Below are 16671 nucleotides of genomic sequence, written 5' to 3' on the forward strand. Positions count from 1 at the left end.
TAGAACGTTGTGCTGATATGCCAAGATTGCTGGTTTGATCCCCAGTCAAGGCACATACAAGTATCAACCAATTAAAAGAAAACGAAAGGGGAGTCGCCTGCTCCTGCTGTCCCCGCCGCCGCAGCCGCCGCAGCCGCCGCCTTCGCTTGTCCGCTTGTCGCTTGTCGTAGCTGCCGCCGCCGCCGCTGCAGAAGGAAGAGCAAGAACTGGGAAGCCTCTGAGTGAAACCCACCATTCTGCTGGCTAGTCGGCCCGCCCCTCCTTCCTTCTTTCCCGACCCCCGCCCCGGGCCCCCACAGGTGCCATCCGCCTTTTCTATCCCCCCATCCCCAGATGAGGGGGATGAGTTCAGGAAGCGGAGACACCCCCCCCCCCCCCCCCGCACCCAGCAGGGTCACCATTTGCAGCCCAACATGGCAGGAGCTGGAGGAGAGAATGATATTCAGTGTTGTTTTTCTCAGGAAAAAGGAGCAGTAGATGATGACGTAGCAGAAGCAGATATAATTTCTACAGTAGAATTTAATCATTCTGGAGAATTACTAGCAACAGGAGATAAAGATGGTAGAGTTGTCTTCTTTCAACAGGAGCAGGAGAACAAAATCCAGTCTCATAGCAGAGGAGAATATAATGTTTACAGCACCTTTAAGAGCCATGAACCGGAGTTTGACTACTTGAAAAGTTTAGAAATATTATAGAAGAAAAGATCAACAAAATTAGGTAGTTACCCCAGAAAAATGCTGCTCAGTTTTTGTTGTCTACCAATGATAAAACTATGGAAAATCAGAGAAAGGGACAAAAAACCAGAAGGGTATAACTTGAAAGAGGAAGATGGAAGGTAAAGAGATCCTACTACAGTCACTACACTACGAGTGCCAGTCTTTAGGCCCATGGATCTAATGGTTGAGGCCAGTCCACGAAGAATATTTGCCAATGCTCATACATATCAATAACATCAACTCAATTTTCATTAATAGTGATTATGAGACATATTTATCTGCAGATGATTTGAGGATTAATCTTTGGCATCTGGAAATTACAGATAGGAGTTTTATTGTTGTGGATATCAAGCCTGCCAACATGGAAGAGCTAACAGAGGTGATTACAGCAGCAGAGTTCCATCCAAATAGCTGTAACATGTTTGTATACAGCAGCAGTAAAGGCACTATTCAGTTATGTGACATGAGGGCATCTGCCTTCTGAGATAGGCATTCTAAACTGTTTGAAGAACCTGAAGATCCCAGTAATAGGTCTTTCTTGTCTGAAATCATCTCCTCTATTTCTGATGTAAAATTCAGCCATGGTGCTCAATATATGATGACTAGAGACTACTTGTCAGTCAAAATTTGGGACTTAAATATGTAAAACAGGCCTGTGGAAACATATCAGGTGCATGAATACCTCAGAAGTAAACTTTGTTCTCTGTATGAAAATGACTGCATATTTGACAAAATTCGAATGTTGTTGGAATGGTTCTAATAGTGTTGTCATGACTGGATCTTACAATAATTTTTTCAGAATATTTGACAGGAACACAAAGCGAGACATAACCCTCGAAGCATCACGAGAAAACAATAAACCTCACACGGTTCTGAAGCCATGCAAGTTCTGTGCAAGTGGCAAGAGAAAGAAGGATGAAATAAGTGTTGACAGTCTAGACTTCCACAAGAAAATACTTCACACAGCCTGGCACCCCAAGGAAAATATCATTGCTGTGGCGACCACAAACAATCTGTATATATTTCAAGACAAAGTGAATTAGGGCTGGCATTCCTAGAGAAGAGCCCACTTCCTGCTTAGTTGAGGTAGTTGAATCTAGCATTTGTACCTAAAAAACAGAGGTCCATTGTGGCGCCCCCTTCCAGTGTTTGACAATGTGCCATTCGACAACACTTTTTTATAGCTACATGGAGAAAGCTCTGTGGGTTCATCACTGTGGTGTTCTCCATGTCTGCTAGCCATTTAGGTAAGGATAGGGCACTTTTAATTTAAATGACTTCTTGCACCATCTTGCCTGATGGACTAGATTGGACTGTGTCAACATTGATTTACTCCACTTTTTATGCCTTCCATTGTGATGACGTCAAACACAGTGAAAGCCTCAGTCATGCTTATGGGATTTAATTGTGTATCCTCATTACTGTATCATTTGTGGGGTACACCCCGCCACCCTTTTTTAAATTAAATACAGCTCATTCTTACTGTGGCTTGTAGCATTCCTCCTCTTCTGGCCTCCTGGACTCTTCCCCTCATGTCTCTTATCTTGCCCTTCCACCCAGTCTTGGTGGTGGTATATTAAAAAAAGAAAGAACGAAAGCACACAAAATGAGTCAGTTTAGGGTCAGTGGTAAAGGGGGGTATATATTGCAAGCAATTGTTTTAATAACAGTTGGCTGTAATCACTCCTTGCTGTGTCCAGCACTGAAAATAAGGGGGGGAAACTACTACTGAATAAAAGTGACAAAGAGTGGTGAATCTGGTTTTCTTATTCTTTTTAATCTACCTCTGTAAGCCAGTATTTTGTGTCATAACTTTTGGGCGAAATGAAATGAGTTTTTGTTGTTGTTTTGGTATTTTTGTTAATTTTTTTTTTTTAACAAATGTTCTTTTACAAGGAGTCAGAGAGGTATTGAACATGTTTTGGATATATATTGGTATTACTAAGGATTTCACAGCCTATAAATGCTATTAGATTTTTTTTTTTACTGTGGTTTTAAGGGTATTGGATCTGTTGTATCTACACTTATCTGTTAATGAAATTATAAATAGGAACCAAATTTGTAGCTTCATTTTATTTTTTTTTTAATTTTATTTATTTATTTTTTAAATATATTTTATTGATTTTGTACAGAGAGGAAGGGAGATAGATACTACTTAGAAACATTGATGAGAGAGAGAGTCATCGATCCGCTGCCTCTTGCACACCCCCTACTGGGGATATGCCCACAACCAAGGTACATGCCCTTGACCGGAATTGAACCTGGGACCTTTCAGTCCCCAAGCCGACGCTCTATCCATTGAGGCAAACCGGTTTTGGCTGTAGCTTCATTTTAAAAGACTTTTTTACAGTACAAAAATTTCATTTTTGCTTTACTAAGTACTAGGACAAAGACTTAACAAGTAAAAACCTTTTTTGACATTCAATTAAAAAACATAACAAAAACTATCCTCAAGTGATTATCGTAGATAAAACTGACATTGCACTAAATATTTTTTTTGTATGTTACTGATATCAAATCTGAATGAAATGTACTTTGTCACAGATTTTTTTTCTCTATTTTTGGTTTTCCAAAGCTATTAATATTAAAAACAAACTTTAAAGTTACAGAGTTCAAAAAGTGCTTAATGGACTCCAACAGCTGCCTCAAAAGTTTAGTAATCTGTATATGACTACATTTCCCTAAGTGGTGATACCTTATCCAAAGATGAAGAGTACCCCTATTTTATATAGGTAGAATGTACCTTTGTCAATCTTGCAGAAGCTTTAATGGAGAACAAATGAACTTTATTTTTAAAAGATAAATTGAGTAAGCATTTATATTATTAAAGAATAGTAGCATGCTTTGCTTGAGCAGTAATATAACCTTGAATTTTGGAAGACTCAGTGCTTCTATATATGTCCACTACCCATTGTTCTATTTTCACCAATGAAAAATGATTAAGCAATTTGACCATAACTCCCTCTACACTTATTTAAATATTATGTCTTGTAAGTTAACATTTTTAGTACACAGGAGGAATTTTATGTAATAAAATTACTGTATCTTTTGGACTTAAAAAAGAATAAGAAAAGAAAAAAAAAAAAGAAAACGAAAGATGTTTTCATTTGCTCTAGGTAGCCTTGCTCAGTTCAACATACACTTTAGAACACTGTTTGAGCAAGGACACTCATAGCAAGTGCCCCTGCTGTATTTGCTTCGGCCCTTAAATGGCAATTGGATGTGACAATGAGATGGGAAACACTGATTTGCGTCAGACTAAGTCAGTAATCACTCGAGTTCTGTTTACAACCACACCCATGAATAGATTAAGATCATGGAGAACAAAGACACTGGACTAAAAACAACCAGGTTCAAAGGATACCTCATCAGAGGAGGGATACAAACTACATGAACCTGAAGAACTAGTATTTCTTGTCCATGCTGGGTGATGAAATTTTTGAAAATCCAGGTTACTAAAGAGTTCTGATATGCATGGGAAAAATAAACTCCATTTCCAGTACTGTGGATACCTCTTGGAGCAGGAAGGAAAAGAGATCCAGAAGTACAGAAAGAGCTCCAACTGGGGCTGTACTTTATTTCTTAATAACTGAAATTCCGAAGCATATATAAGAAAATGCTAGAATTAAATAATGAATGGTGGGGTGCTACTTATGAATGTCTTTGTACTTTTCTCTTTGTGGAGAGTATGGTTGAGGAGAAGAGAATGGGGGGACCTACACCAAGAAAAGCAGACAGGCCCTCACGAGTTTTGATCAGTGGATAGAGCATTGGCCCACGGAATGAAAGGTGTCTGTTTCAATGCCCGGTCAAGGGCACATACCTGGGTTGTAGGTTGGATCCCAGGCCCTGGTTGGGGCCCATGCAGGAGGCAACCAATCAATGTGTCTCTCTCACATCAATGTCTCTCTCTCTCTCTCTCTCTCTCTCTCTCTCTCTCTCTCTCTCTCTCTCTCTCTCTCTCTCTCTCTCTCTCTCTTTCCCTTCCACTGTCTCTAAAAATCAATAGAAAAAATATCTTTGGGTAAAAATTAACCAGAATAGGAGGAGGAGGAGGAGGAGGAGGAGGACAAGGAGAAGGAGGAGGAGGAAAGAAAAGCAGACAAAATGTAAAGAATAGTGAAATAATATGTCTGCCAGGGTCCCAGTGGTGTTCTGGGAACATGTTGCTTCAGTCCAGCCACAAGCAGAGGGTTCATTGGCTCTGGAATCACGATAACACTTACAGTTTTGAGATGCAACTAAAGGTTGCATTTCTAGTTCTGCCCTACAAAGGAGGTATTTCCCTGTAGTAGTTAGGAGCCAGTGTGTGGAGCCAGACTGCCTGGAGTCAGATTTTGGTTTCGGTGCTCAAAGGCTATGACATTTCACCTCTCTGTGTCTCAGTTTCTCCATCTGTTAAATGTGATTAGACTGTCAACCTATATCAAAGTGTTGTTGAGATGATTATGGCCACAGACTGAATTTTATACTATTATTCTCCCAGACAGGTTGACCTAATGGGAACAGTCCTCCAGCACAGGAATTGGCAAACTTTTTTTCTGTAAAGGGCAAGATAATAAACAGATGAGGCTTTGAGGGTCTTATGGTCTCTGTTGCAACTACTCAACTCTGGTGTTGTAGTGAGAAACCAATGATAGACAATACATAAACAAATAGGTATAGCTGTGTTCTAATAAAACCTAATTCATAAAAATAGGCACTGTGGTGTGCCAACTCTTTCCCTAGCATTTTATTTTATTTTATTAATATTTTTATTGATTTCAGAAAGAGAGGGAGAGGGAGAGACAGAAACATCAATGATGAGAGATAATCTCTTGCACGCCCTATATTGAGGATCAAGCCCATAACCCGGGCATGTGCCCTGACGGGAATCAAACTCTGACCTCAACCACTGAACCACGCTGGTCAGGCTCCCTAGCATTTTATTTTATTTTATTTTTATTTATTTATTTATTTATTTATTTTTTTACATATTTTCTTGATTTTTTTTTTATTGCCCCCCTCCCTCCCTCCCACACATCCCCTCCCTCCCCATAGTTTTATGTCCATTGGTTGTACTTATATGCATTTATACAAGTCCTTCGGTTGATCTATTATCTCCCCCTGATATCCCTACCCTCCCCACTGTAATTTGACAGTCTGCCTGTTGCTTTACTTTCTCTATATCTGTCTCTTGGTTCATCAGTTTATAAAGATCTTTATCATCCACCGATGTGTGAGGTCATGTGGTGTTTCTCTTTCGTTGATTGGCTTATTTCACTCAGCATGATGCTCTCCAATTCCATCCAGGTTGCTGCAAATGATGAGAATTCCTTCTTCTTTATGGCAGCATAGTATTCCATTGTGTAGATGTACCATAGTTTTTGGATCCAATCATCTGCTGACGGGCACCTAGGCTGTTTCCAAATTCTGGCTATTGTAGATTGTGCTGCTATGAACATAGGGGTGCATATATCCTTTCTGATTGGTGTTTCTAGTTTCTTGGGATATATTCCTAGAAGTGGGATTACTGGGTCAAATGGGAGTTCCATTTTCAGTTTTTTGAGGAAACTCCACACTGTTCTCCACAGTGGTTGCACCAGTCTGCATTCCCACCAGCAGTGCACGAGGGTTCCTTTTTCTCCGCAACCTCGCCAACACTTGTCGTTTGTTGATTTGTTGATGTTGGCCATTCTGACAGGTGTGAGATGGTACCGCATTGTTGTTTTGATTTGCACCTCTCGGATAATTAGTGACTTTGAGCATGTTTTCATGTGCCTTTTGGCCTTCCTTCTGTCTTCTTTTGAAAATATTCTGTTTAGGTCCATTGCCCATTTTTTAATTGGATCATTCATCTTCCTTTTATTTAGTTGTATAAGCTGTCTGTAAATGTTGGAGATTAAACCTTTATCAGTGGTAATATTTGCAAATATGATCTCCCACACCGTGGGCTTTCTTGTTGTTTTATTGATGGTTTCTTTTGCTGTAAAAAAGCTTTTTATTTTGAAGTAGTCCCATTTGTTTATTTTCTCTTTAGCTTCCATTGCCCTAGGGGCAGTATCAGTGAAGAAGTTATTTTGGCATACGTCTGAGATTTTGCTACCTGTGGATGCTTCTAGTATTTTTATGGTTTCCCGTCTGATGTTTAAGTCCTGTATCCATTTTGAGTTTATCCTTGTGAATGGTGTAAGTTGGTGATCTAGTTTCATTCTTTTGCATGTGTCTTTCCAATTTTCCCAACACCATTTATTGAAGAGACTGTCTTGACTCCATTGTATATTCGTGCCTCCTTTGTCAAATATTAATTGAGCATAGTGATTTGGGTTGATATCTGGGTTCTCAATTCTATTCCATTGATCTATTTGTCTGTTCTTGTGCCAGTACCAGGCTGTTTTGAGAACAGTGGCTTTGTAGTATAGTTTGAAGTCTGGTATTGAGATCCCTCCTACTTTACTCTTCTTTCTCAGAATCGCTGTGGCTATTCGGGGTCTTTTATTGTTCCAAATGAACTTTTGGAGAGTTCTTTCTAGGTCAGTGAAATATGTCGTTGGTATTTTAATGGGGAGTGCATTGAACCTATAGATTGCTTTAGGAAGTATGGACATTTTGATGATGTTGATTCTACCAATCCATGAACATGGTATGTTCTTCCATCTCCTTACATCTTCCTCTATCTCTTTTTTCAGTGTCGTGTAGTTTTCCGCAAATAGGTCCTTTATTTCTTTAGTTAAATTTATTCCTAGGTATCTTAATTTTTTTGGTGCGATGGTGAATGGAATTGCTTTTTTAGCCTCTGTTTCTGTAGTTTCACTGTTGGTGTATAGAAATGCCATGGATTTCTTGGCATTAATTTTATATCCTGCTACGTTGCCAAATTCATTTATTAAGTCAATTAGTTTTTTAATGGAGTCTTTTGGGTTTTTTATGTACAATATCATGTCATCTGCAAATAAGGATAACTTTACTTCTTCTTTTCCAATTTGGATGCCTTTTATTTCCTCCTCTTGTCTAATTGCAATGGCTAGTACTTCCAGAACTATGTCAAACAGGAGTGGCGAGAGTGGGCATCCCTGTCTTGTTCCTGTTCTTAGAGGGAATGGTTTTAGTTTTTGCCCATTGAGTATAATGTTGGCTGTGGGTTTATCATATATAGCTTTTATTATGTTGAGGTATGATCCTTGTACTCCCACTTTTTTAAGAGTTTTTAACAGGAAAGGGTGTTGGATTTTGTCAAATGCTTTTTCTGCGTCAATTGATATGACTATATGATTTTTATCTTTCAATTTGTTTATGTGATGTATCACGTTTATTGATTTGCGGATATTGTACCATCCTTGCATTCCTGGAATAAATCCTACTTGGTCATGGTGTATGATCTTTGTGATGTTCTTCTGGAGTCGATTTGCTAGAATTTTGTTGAGGATTTTGGCATCTATGTTCATGAGGGATATTGGCCTGTAATTCTCTTTCATTGAGTTGTCTTTATCTGGTTTTGGTATTAGGGTGATGTTGGCTTCATAGAAGGAGTTCGGAAGTGTTCCTTCCTCTTGGATTTTTTGGAATAGTCTGAGGAGGATAGGTTTTAGTTCTTCCTTGAATGTTTGGTAAAACTCTCCTGTGAAGCCATCTGGCCCTGGGCTTTTGTTTGCTGGAAGCTTTTTGATGACGGTTTCAATTTCTTCCCACGTCACTGGTCTATTGAGATTTTTAGATTCTTCCTGATTGAGTTTTGGCAGTTTGTATTTTTCTAGGAATATGTCCATTTCCTCCAGGTTGTTTAGTTTGTTGGAATAGAGTTGTTCGTAGTATTTTGTAACAATCTGTTGTATTTCGGTGGGGTCTGTTGTTATTTCACCTCTTTCATTTCTGATTTTGTTTATTTGGGTCCTCTCTCTTTGTTTCTTGGTTAGCCTGGCTAGAGGTCCATCAATCTTGTTTATCCTTTCGAAGAACCAGCTCTTGGTTTTGTTGATCTTATGTATTGTTTCTTTGGTCTCTATGTCATTTATCTGTGCTCTGATTTTTGTTATTTCCTTCCTTCTGCTTACACTGGGCTTTTCTTGTTGCTCTTTTTCTAACTCTTTGAGTTGTAGAGTTAGTTCATCTGTTACCATTTTTTCTAGTTTTTTGCAATAGGCTTGTAAGGATATGAACTTCCCTCTCAAAACTGCTTTTGCTGTGTCCCATAGATTTTGGATTGTTGTGTTTTCATTGTCATTTGTTGCCAGGATGTTTTTAATTTCTTCCTTGATTTCTCTGGTAACCCAGTCCTTGTTTAATAGCATGTTGTTTAGTCTCCATGTATTTGATTTCTTTGGATTATTTTTATTGTAATTAATTTCCAGTTTTATGCCACTATGGTCTGAGAAGATGCTTGATATGATTTCTATCTTCTTGAATTTGAATAGACTTTGCCTATGTCCCAAAATGTGGTCTATCTTTGAGAATGTCCCATGTGCACTTGAGAAGAATGTATATTCTGTGGCTTTGGGGTGGAATGTTCTAAAGATGTCAATTAATTCCATCTGGTCTAGTGAGTCGTTTAGGATTGATATTTCTTTGCTGATTTTTTGTTTAGATGATTTGTCGAAGGGTGACAGTGGGGTATTAAAATCTCCTACTATGATTGTATTGCTATTAATCTCTCCCTTAATGTCCTCCAGCAGTTTTTTTATGTATTTGGGTGCTCCTGTTGGGTGCATATATATTTACCAGGGTTATTTCTTCTTGTTGGATTGTACCCTTTAGTATTATGAAGTGACCTTCATTATCTCTTGTTATGTCCTTCACTCTGAGATCTAATTTGTCAGATATAAGTATTGCTACCCCAGCTTTTCTTTCCTTTCCATTTGCCTGGAAAACTTTTTTCCATCCCTTCACCCTCAGTCTGTGTGCATCTTTTTTTCTGAGGTGGGTTTCTTGTAGGCAACAGATGTAAGGGTCTTGTTTTCTTATCCAATCTGACACCCTATGTCTTTTGATTGGAGCATTTAATCCATTTACATTTAAGGTTATTATTGATAGGTACTCATTTGATGGCATTTTTATTCTATACCCATGTTCCTTCTTCAATTCCTATTTCTTTATTTTTACAGTAGACCCTTTAGCATTTCTTGCATTGCTGGTTTGGTGGAGATAAATTCCTTCAGTCTTTTTTTGTCTGTGAAGCTCCTGATTTCCCCTTCAATTTTGATTGATAGTCTTGCTGGGTACAGTATTCTTGGATTCAAACCCTTCCTTTGCATGACTTTGTATATTTCATCCCATTCCCTTCTGGCCTGATATGTTTCTGTTGAGAAATCAGTTGCTAGTCTGATGGGGGTTCCTTTGTAAGTAACTTTCTGTCTCTCTCTGGCTGCTTTTAAGATTCTTACTTTGTCGTTGTTGTTTGCCACTTTTAATTATAATGTGCCTTGGCGTCTGTCTTCTGGGATTCATTTTGCTTGGGACTCTGCGAGCATCTTGGATTTGTGTGGGTTTTTTCTTCTCTATCTCAGGAAAGTTTTCTGTCATTATTTCTTGAAATACTTTTTCCACGTCTACCTCAGTTTCCTTTCCTTCTGGAACCCCTATTATTCGAATATTATTTTGTTTTGTAATGTCCCAAAGCTCCCGTAGGCTCTCCTCCTGCTTTTTAATCTTTTTTTCTAGAAGCTGCTCTAATTGGGTATTTTTTTCCATCTTGTCTTCTAGCTCACTGATGCGGTCTTCCGCTTCATCTAGTCTACTCTTGATGCTTTCTATTGAGTTCTTCATGGTAGCGATGTCATTTTTCATTTCTTCTTGGTTCTTCCTCAATTCCTGATGGTTCTTCCTCATTTCTTCTTGGTTATTGTCAAATTTCTCTTCCATTCTTTTTAGCCAACCAATAATCATTATTCTGAACTCTTGCTCTGGTAGGCTGCTTGCCTCTGGCTCGTTTACTTCCTTTTCTGGTGATGCCTGCTTTTCTTTCATTTGTGGGGTGTTTCTTTGTCTTCCCATGGTATCTCTTTTCAGGATGTCTGGTTATGTGGTGTTCTTTCTCTTGCGTTAATTTATAGGTGCAAAATACAACACTACCATGTACAACACGAGAGGCACTTAACAGGAATGTATTTACAATATTAATAACTTCTAATAAAGGTAACCCCTAGCGATAGGCAAATTAGGGTATAGGAGAGAAGGAAGGAAGGAAGGTAAAAATAAAATAAAGAAAAAATAAAAAAAAAAAAGTCAAAGAAGAAATAAAGTAATGACAAAATGAAGTTAGAAAACAGGGAGAAAAAGAAGAGAGAGAGAGAAAGAGAGAGAGAGAGAGAGAGAGAGAGAGAGAGAGAGAGAGAGAAGAAGCAAACTAAAAAAATGGGAAACAAACTATATATATGTGGAGAAAATTGCCATAGATCAACCACTGAGCCCAGCCAATGCCGGTAACAATACTTGGAGATTAATACAAACTACAATACAATATCCACTATTATTAAGTAAGGTTATGATATACAGAAGTCAAAGAAACAAACAAAAACAGAGGATTTAAAAAAAAATACAAAGCAACAATAACAACACTGGAATAAGCATAACAATTTCACTGAAAAGCACCAATATTCACAATAATCAACCTTCACTCAAACAATGAGATAAGGATAGAAAGTAGAACCGTTTTTTTTTGTGTTTTTTTTTTTTTTTTAACTAGTTAATATAGTGCAGAGAGTGATATTTATACACTTGTATCAGGGGTTGGAACTTAGGTCTATGAGTATAGTGAGAGCTTTAGCAGGGGGTATACAGAAAGAATAGAGGAAAAACTAAAGCCGGAAAGGGATAGGATAAACTGGAGACTAAAAGGTTAAAGTTTAGTAAGAGAGTGATGGGGTAAAGGTCGAATTGAGATAGGGTTGAATGATGCTATAGTAGAGATTAAAATAGAATGAAGGTTACTCCCAATGTAAAATAAAGACGAAGTAAAATGGTACTCGGGAGGAAAAGAAAAAGAAAAAAAAAATTGCAAAATAGCAGTAGTAATAGTGAAGATAGAGATTGAAAAATGTAATAATTGAAAAGGTAAAATCAAGTAAGGAAAAAAGAAAAAAAATCGTTTCTGAAGTAAAAGATGTAAAAAATGAAAATTAAATAAAAAATGTAAAAAATGAAAATAAAATAAAGAATAGTATAATTAGCATAAAATTGTCCAGTAGAGTTCAATCACTTCCTCTGTTATTGTATTTGGTATGCCTGGTTCTTGGATCAGAGAGTCTTGCAGTTCCCAGCTTTCCACTGCACCTCAGTTTTGTAAGGTAGTCCTTAATTTTAGGTAGGCTATATCTTAGTTATTTGTGTCCATTTATTTTTGATTAATTAAAAGAAAAAGAAAAAGAAAAAAGAAAAAAAAAAAAAAAAAAAAAAAAAAAAAAAGGCAGTTTGTAGTTCAGCCCTTAGGTGTCAGTGTTACTGGTTTGACCTCCCAGACTTTGGTTGCTCTGGCCCTCTTTCTCTCTGGGGGCGGGCCCTCGCAGCTCTCCTGGGCTACAATATAGGCGGGGCCGCGGCCGCACTGGGGGCGGGGCCTCGCGGCGCTCCTCGGGGCGCAGCGCTCAGGGCCGCACTGGGGGCAGGGCCTCTCGGTGCTCTGGGGCGCAGCGCTCAGGGCCGCACTGGGGGCGGGGCCTCGCGGCGCTCCTGGTGGCGCGCTCAGGGCCGCTCTGGGGGCGGGGCCTCGCTGGAGCAATGGCGCTATCGCAGCCTGAACTCTCAGCCTAGCCACGCAAACTCTGACCTTTCTGTGGGTGGTTGAAGAGCTTCCTTGAATCCACCCGCTTGCTCCGATCGGGGCGCCACAGGTGCTCGATGGACTCCTCGCTGTGGGTTTTCCAGGCCTCAGAGAAGCTGCTCCCTTCCTGGTAGGGTGGTGCCGCCTTTGCGCTGAGCCCGGAGCTCCGGGAGAAGTCGGGAGTGCTGGCCGCTTGGTCAGGAAAAATTGTCCAGCGGACACTTCCTTACCTTCCTAGAGTGATCCGCTGCCCCTTAGCTGCTAATCAACATTCCCTGAGCGACTCAGATGTTGCTTCTATCTGTTTTGGGACCGGGGTCAGAACAAGTCCATCTGTTCGGTCGCCATCTTCAAGCTCCCTCCCTAGCATTTTAAATACTTGGATGCTCCACTTATCTGTCAGAATGGTGGATGACCTAGGTTGTTTGGGATAAATGGCACACAATCCTAGATGCTCGATGGACCCTTACAAAAGAGTAGGAATTGTAAATTGTCAATACAACCTGAGAATACATCTCAATCTTCCTGAGTAGCTTCTACTTGTGACCCTCCAGTTGAATTATCTCAAGACTCAGGACTTACTCCCTAATGAGAAGCTCAAAACAGTCTCTTTATCATCATACTAGAGGCCCAGTGCATGAATTCATGCATGGGTGGGGTCCCTTGGCCTTGCCAGTGATCAGGCCAATTGGGGCTCATCGTACCCAGTCCTGATCAGCTGATTGGGACCGGTGATCAGGGACCATAGGGGTTGACTAATCAGGGGGAGGGACCGCAGGAGGTTGGCTGGGGAGTGCACTGACCACCAGGGGGAAGCTCTTGCATTGAGCATCTGGCCCCTGGTAGTCAGTGCGCATTATAGCAACCAGTCTAATGGTTGTTTGGTCAACTGGTCATAATGGTCATTTAGGCAATATATATATATATATATATATATATATATATATATATATATATATATATATATCATTGGTACTTGAGAAAATTCTCCATCCTTTTTGAGTAATTATGGGAAGCCTTTAACTGGGGTACTTAAAACCTTCCCACAACTCAGGGTGCATAGTCTACACAAATTCTACCCAAGATAATAGCATGAGTCAACCAGTCAACCATTAGGTAGAGGCCAGATACACACTGAAAAGGCCTCTATCTTTAAAAGAGCCATTTAAAAAAATCTTTTTAAAAATTATTTTTATTGATTTCAGAGAGGAATAGAGAAGGTGAGAGAGAGACAGAAACATCAAATGAGAGTGAATCATTGATCGGTGCCTCCTGCATACCCCACACTGGGGATTGAACCCACAACCTGGGCATGTGCCCTAATTGAGAATTGAACCATGACCTCCTGATGCTCAACCACTAAGCCATGCCAGTTGGGCAAAAGGGCCAGTTTTTAAATTTTTATTGATTGATTAATTTTAGAAAAAGAGAGGAAAGAAGGGATATAAAGAAGGATGGGGAAGGAGGGAGGGAGGGAGGGAGGGAGGGAGGGAGAGAGAGAGAGAGAGAGAGAGAGAGAGAGAGAGAGAGAGATTTGTTGTTCTCATTTATGCATTAATTGGTTGCTTCTTGTATGTGTCCTAACCACGAATTGAACCTGAAACTCTGGCGTGTTGGGACAACACTCTAACCAAATGAGCTACCTGGCCAGGGCAAAAAGATTCAGTTTGAAAACTACCACTTCTACCCTAGCCGGTTTGGCTCAGTGGATAAAGTGTCAGCCTCCAGACCAAAGGGTCCCAGGTTCGATTCTGGTCAAGGGCACATACCTCAGTTACAGGCTCCTCCCTGGCCCGGCCCCTGGTCAAGACTCATGCAGGAGTCAACCAACCAATGAGTATCTCTCACATAGATACTTCTCTCTGTCTTTCCCTCTCTCTTACACTCTCTCTAAAAATCAATGGAAAAATATCCTCTGGTGTAGAGAAAGAGAGAGAGAGAGAGAGAGAGAGAGAGAGAGAGAGAGAGAGAGAGAGAAGAGAAGAGAAGAGAAGAGAAGAGAAGAGAAGAGAAGAGAAGAGAAGAGAAGAGAAGAGAAGAGAAGAGAAGAGAAGAGAAGAGGAGAAGAGAAGAGAAGAATAAAAGAAAAGAAAAGAAAAGAAAAGAAAAGAAATAAAGAGCACCACTTCTAAGTGCTCCAGGAGACAGCCTTAGCCCATACCATTATCTCTAGCAAATACCTCAGGAGACTTCACCAGCCAGAATTACATCATGGATCAGCATCACTGCCAAGGACAAGACCTACGCACATACCCACAGACAGCACTTACCAAACCAGTTTGTACTCAGACCACAGTTTATGGCCAATGCTCAGCTAGACACACTGTGAAGACAGCTGTCCCACAGAAACCTGTTCATGCTCCTGCTGAAAGGGCAGGCCTTGCCGAGACCTTCCCACGCAGCACACTGTGACACTGACTCAACATGGGCCTGAGCACACATCCATGCCTAATCTAGTCCATAGTGCAAGACTATGAACTATCCAAGACAGGCCTAGACTATATCCAAATTCACAGACCCCAGCTCAAGTCCATGCAGAATGATCTTAGCTTACTCCCAGAAATTTAAGTATACACCTATCAAGCACAAGGTTCCCAAACCAGAACTCGGACACTGCTCAGTCTGAGGCCTTCACAGCATACATCTACCAGGCACAGTGACCCCAAACCAGAGCTGAGACCCACTCCTTTAGGATAAACTCTCAAGAAGAGGGCCCAACCCATGCTACTTCTCAGTAGCCCTCCCTCACAGACTGGATGCAGACTCATTGTCCCACTGGATATATCCAGATGGGGCTGTGACTCACACCAAGGCCCCCTTAATTTCCACTAAACAAGGCAGGGCAGGGCAAGGCTAACTCCTGACTCCATTTTGTACTGTGAGGCAGGGCGGAGCTATCCTCCATTTTGTGTAACTGGACCCTAGCCCTCACCCAACCAATCAGGGTCAGCCAAAGCAGTGACATCACCACCCTTATAAAACCCCTTGACCTGTCGAGAGAAAAAAAAAAATTTCCACAAAACAGCAGAAGGGAAGACTGCCCTGCTTTAGACTGACACTCCCTGCAATGCCACCAACAGTGACCTAACTCTGTCCTGGTTTGAAAACTGAAAGTATCAGTTCTTGAGAAATCCCCCAGGCCCAGGAAAGCTGGGATGGTTGGTCACCCTGAAGGCCATCCTCCTTACTCCTATGATGGAATGTGTATCACCACTACTGTGGAGAGTGCTCCAGCTCTGAGTGCAGGGAAGGGCCTGGCCCCTCTCAGTGCCCAGAAGTCATCGGAGCCCCGCACTTGACCTGAAACTGTAGGGCCACTATTGCTCATTCTGGGGCAGCTGGGCACTTCTCCCTACAAGCCGCTGATGCCACCTCCCTCTCTTCTGCCTGCTAAATTATCTTTACTAATACTGGGAATTCAAGGGCCCTTCATGCCTCTCCTGATGACTAAGTCTGCACCAACACTTCCCAGCTGATTCTACACACAATTACTGAAGCCTTACAGGGTCATTATAGGTGGCCCTTGCTGCCATTTGCTGGGAGCGAGCCTGATTCAACAGCCCCTCCCTCCTCAGCTGCTCTTCCAGCAGCAATAGGCAGGCCTGACTGGGGTCTCCTCTCCCACCTGTTCCTGGGAGTTCAGAAATCCCAGGTGCAGGTCCCAGGGCTCCAGGCTTTCAGAAACACAGCCCTCCAGCAGGAGAGGTGCCCAGCTTTATTGAAACCTGTTCTGGGGACCCAGAGGCAAGCAACAGGGGTTTCCTGTCTGTGAGGACCTAAGATCTAGCGGGGTTGAGGTGTGCTGAAGCACAGGGTGACACTGTGCTAGAGGCAAGTCCAGGTAGCAAGGGTGTGATTAGCTTATTGAGAAGGGGACACTTGAGAGGAGACTCATAGGTCAGTTGTGCAAAGAAGGGGATCTTGGTGGAGGTCTGCTAGGGCTCAGAGAACAGAATCCACAAGGACAGGGGATGGCAGAGTGGTGAGGGGGAAAGTAGGTAGAGGCAGAAACAGAATCCAGAGGCCTGAGAGAGGAGAGAGTTTCCCAGAGAATGTTGGGACCCAGTGTCAGATCGCCCAACCAGGTACAGTAGGGGAGGGCTGGAAAATTAACCTTTGGTGCTGAATAGTGGGTGTTTTAGAAACCGTTATCTGAGAGTAGATTGCTAGTTATATGATTAATGATGGCCTGATGATGTTGTCTGCCTCGGGCTATCTCATTCT

At 41.1% G+C, this 16671-nt stretch overlaps 1 pseudogene across 1 annotated transcript; it reads left to right on the top strand.

Moving 5' to 3' along the window:
• The first annotated feature begins 402 nt into the window (after positions 1-402).
• Positions 403-2332, top strand: LOC311614908 (serine/threonine-protein phosphatase 2A 55 kDa regulatory subunit B alpha isoform-like; annotated as a pseudogene). Its single transcript has one exon. The product of its transcript is annotated as a serine/threonine-protein phosphatase 2A 55 kDa regulatory subunit B alpha isoform-like (transcript).
• Positions 2333-16671: the final 14339 nt, after the last annotated feature.

The sequence above is a fragment of the Pipistrellus hanaki genome (assembly GCF_964339955.1).
Source record: "Pipistrellus hanaki genome assembly, chromosome: X".
In the NCBI taxonomy this organism is placed as follows: Eukaryota; Metazoa; Chordata; class Mammalia; order Chiroptera; family Vespertilionidae; genus Pipistrellus; species Pipistrellus hanaki.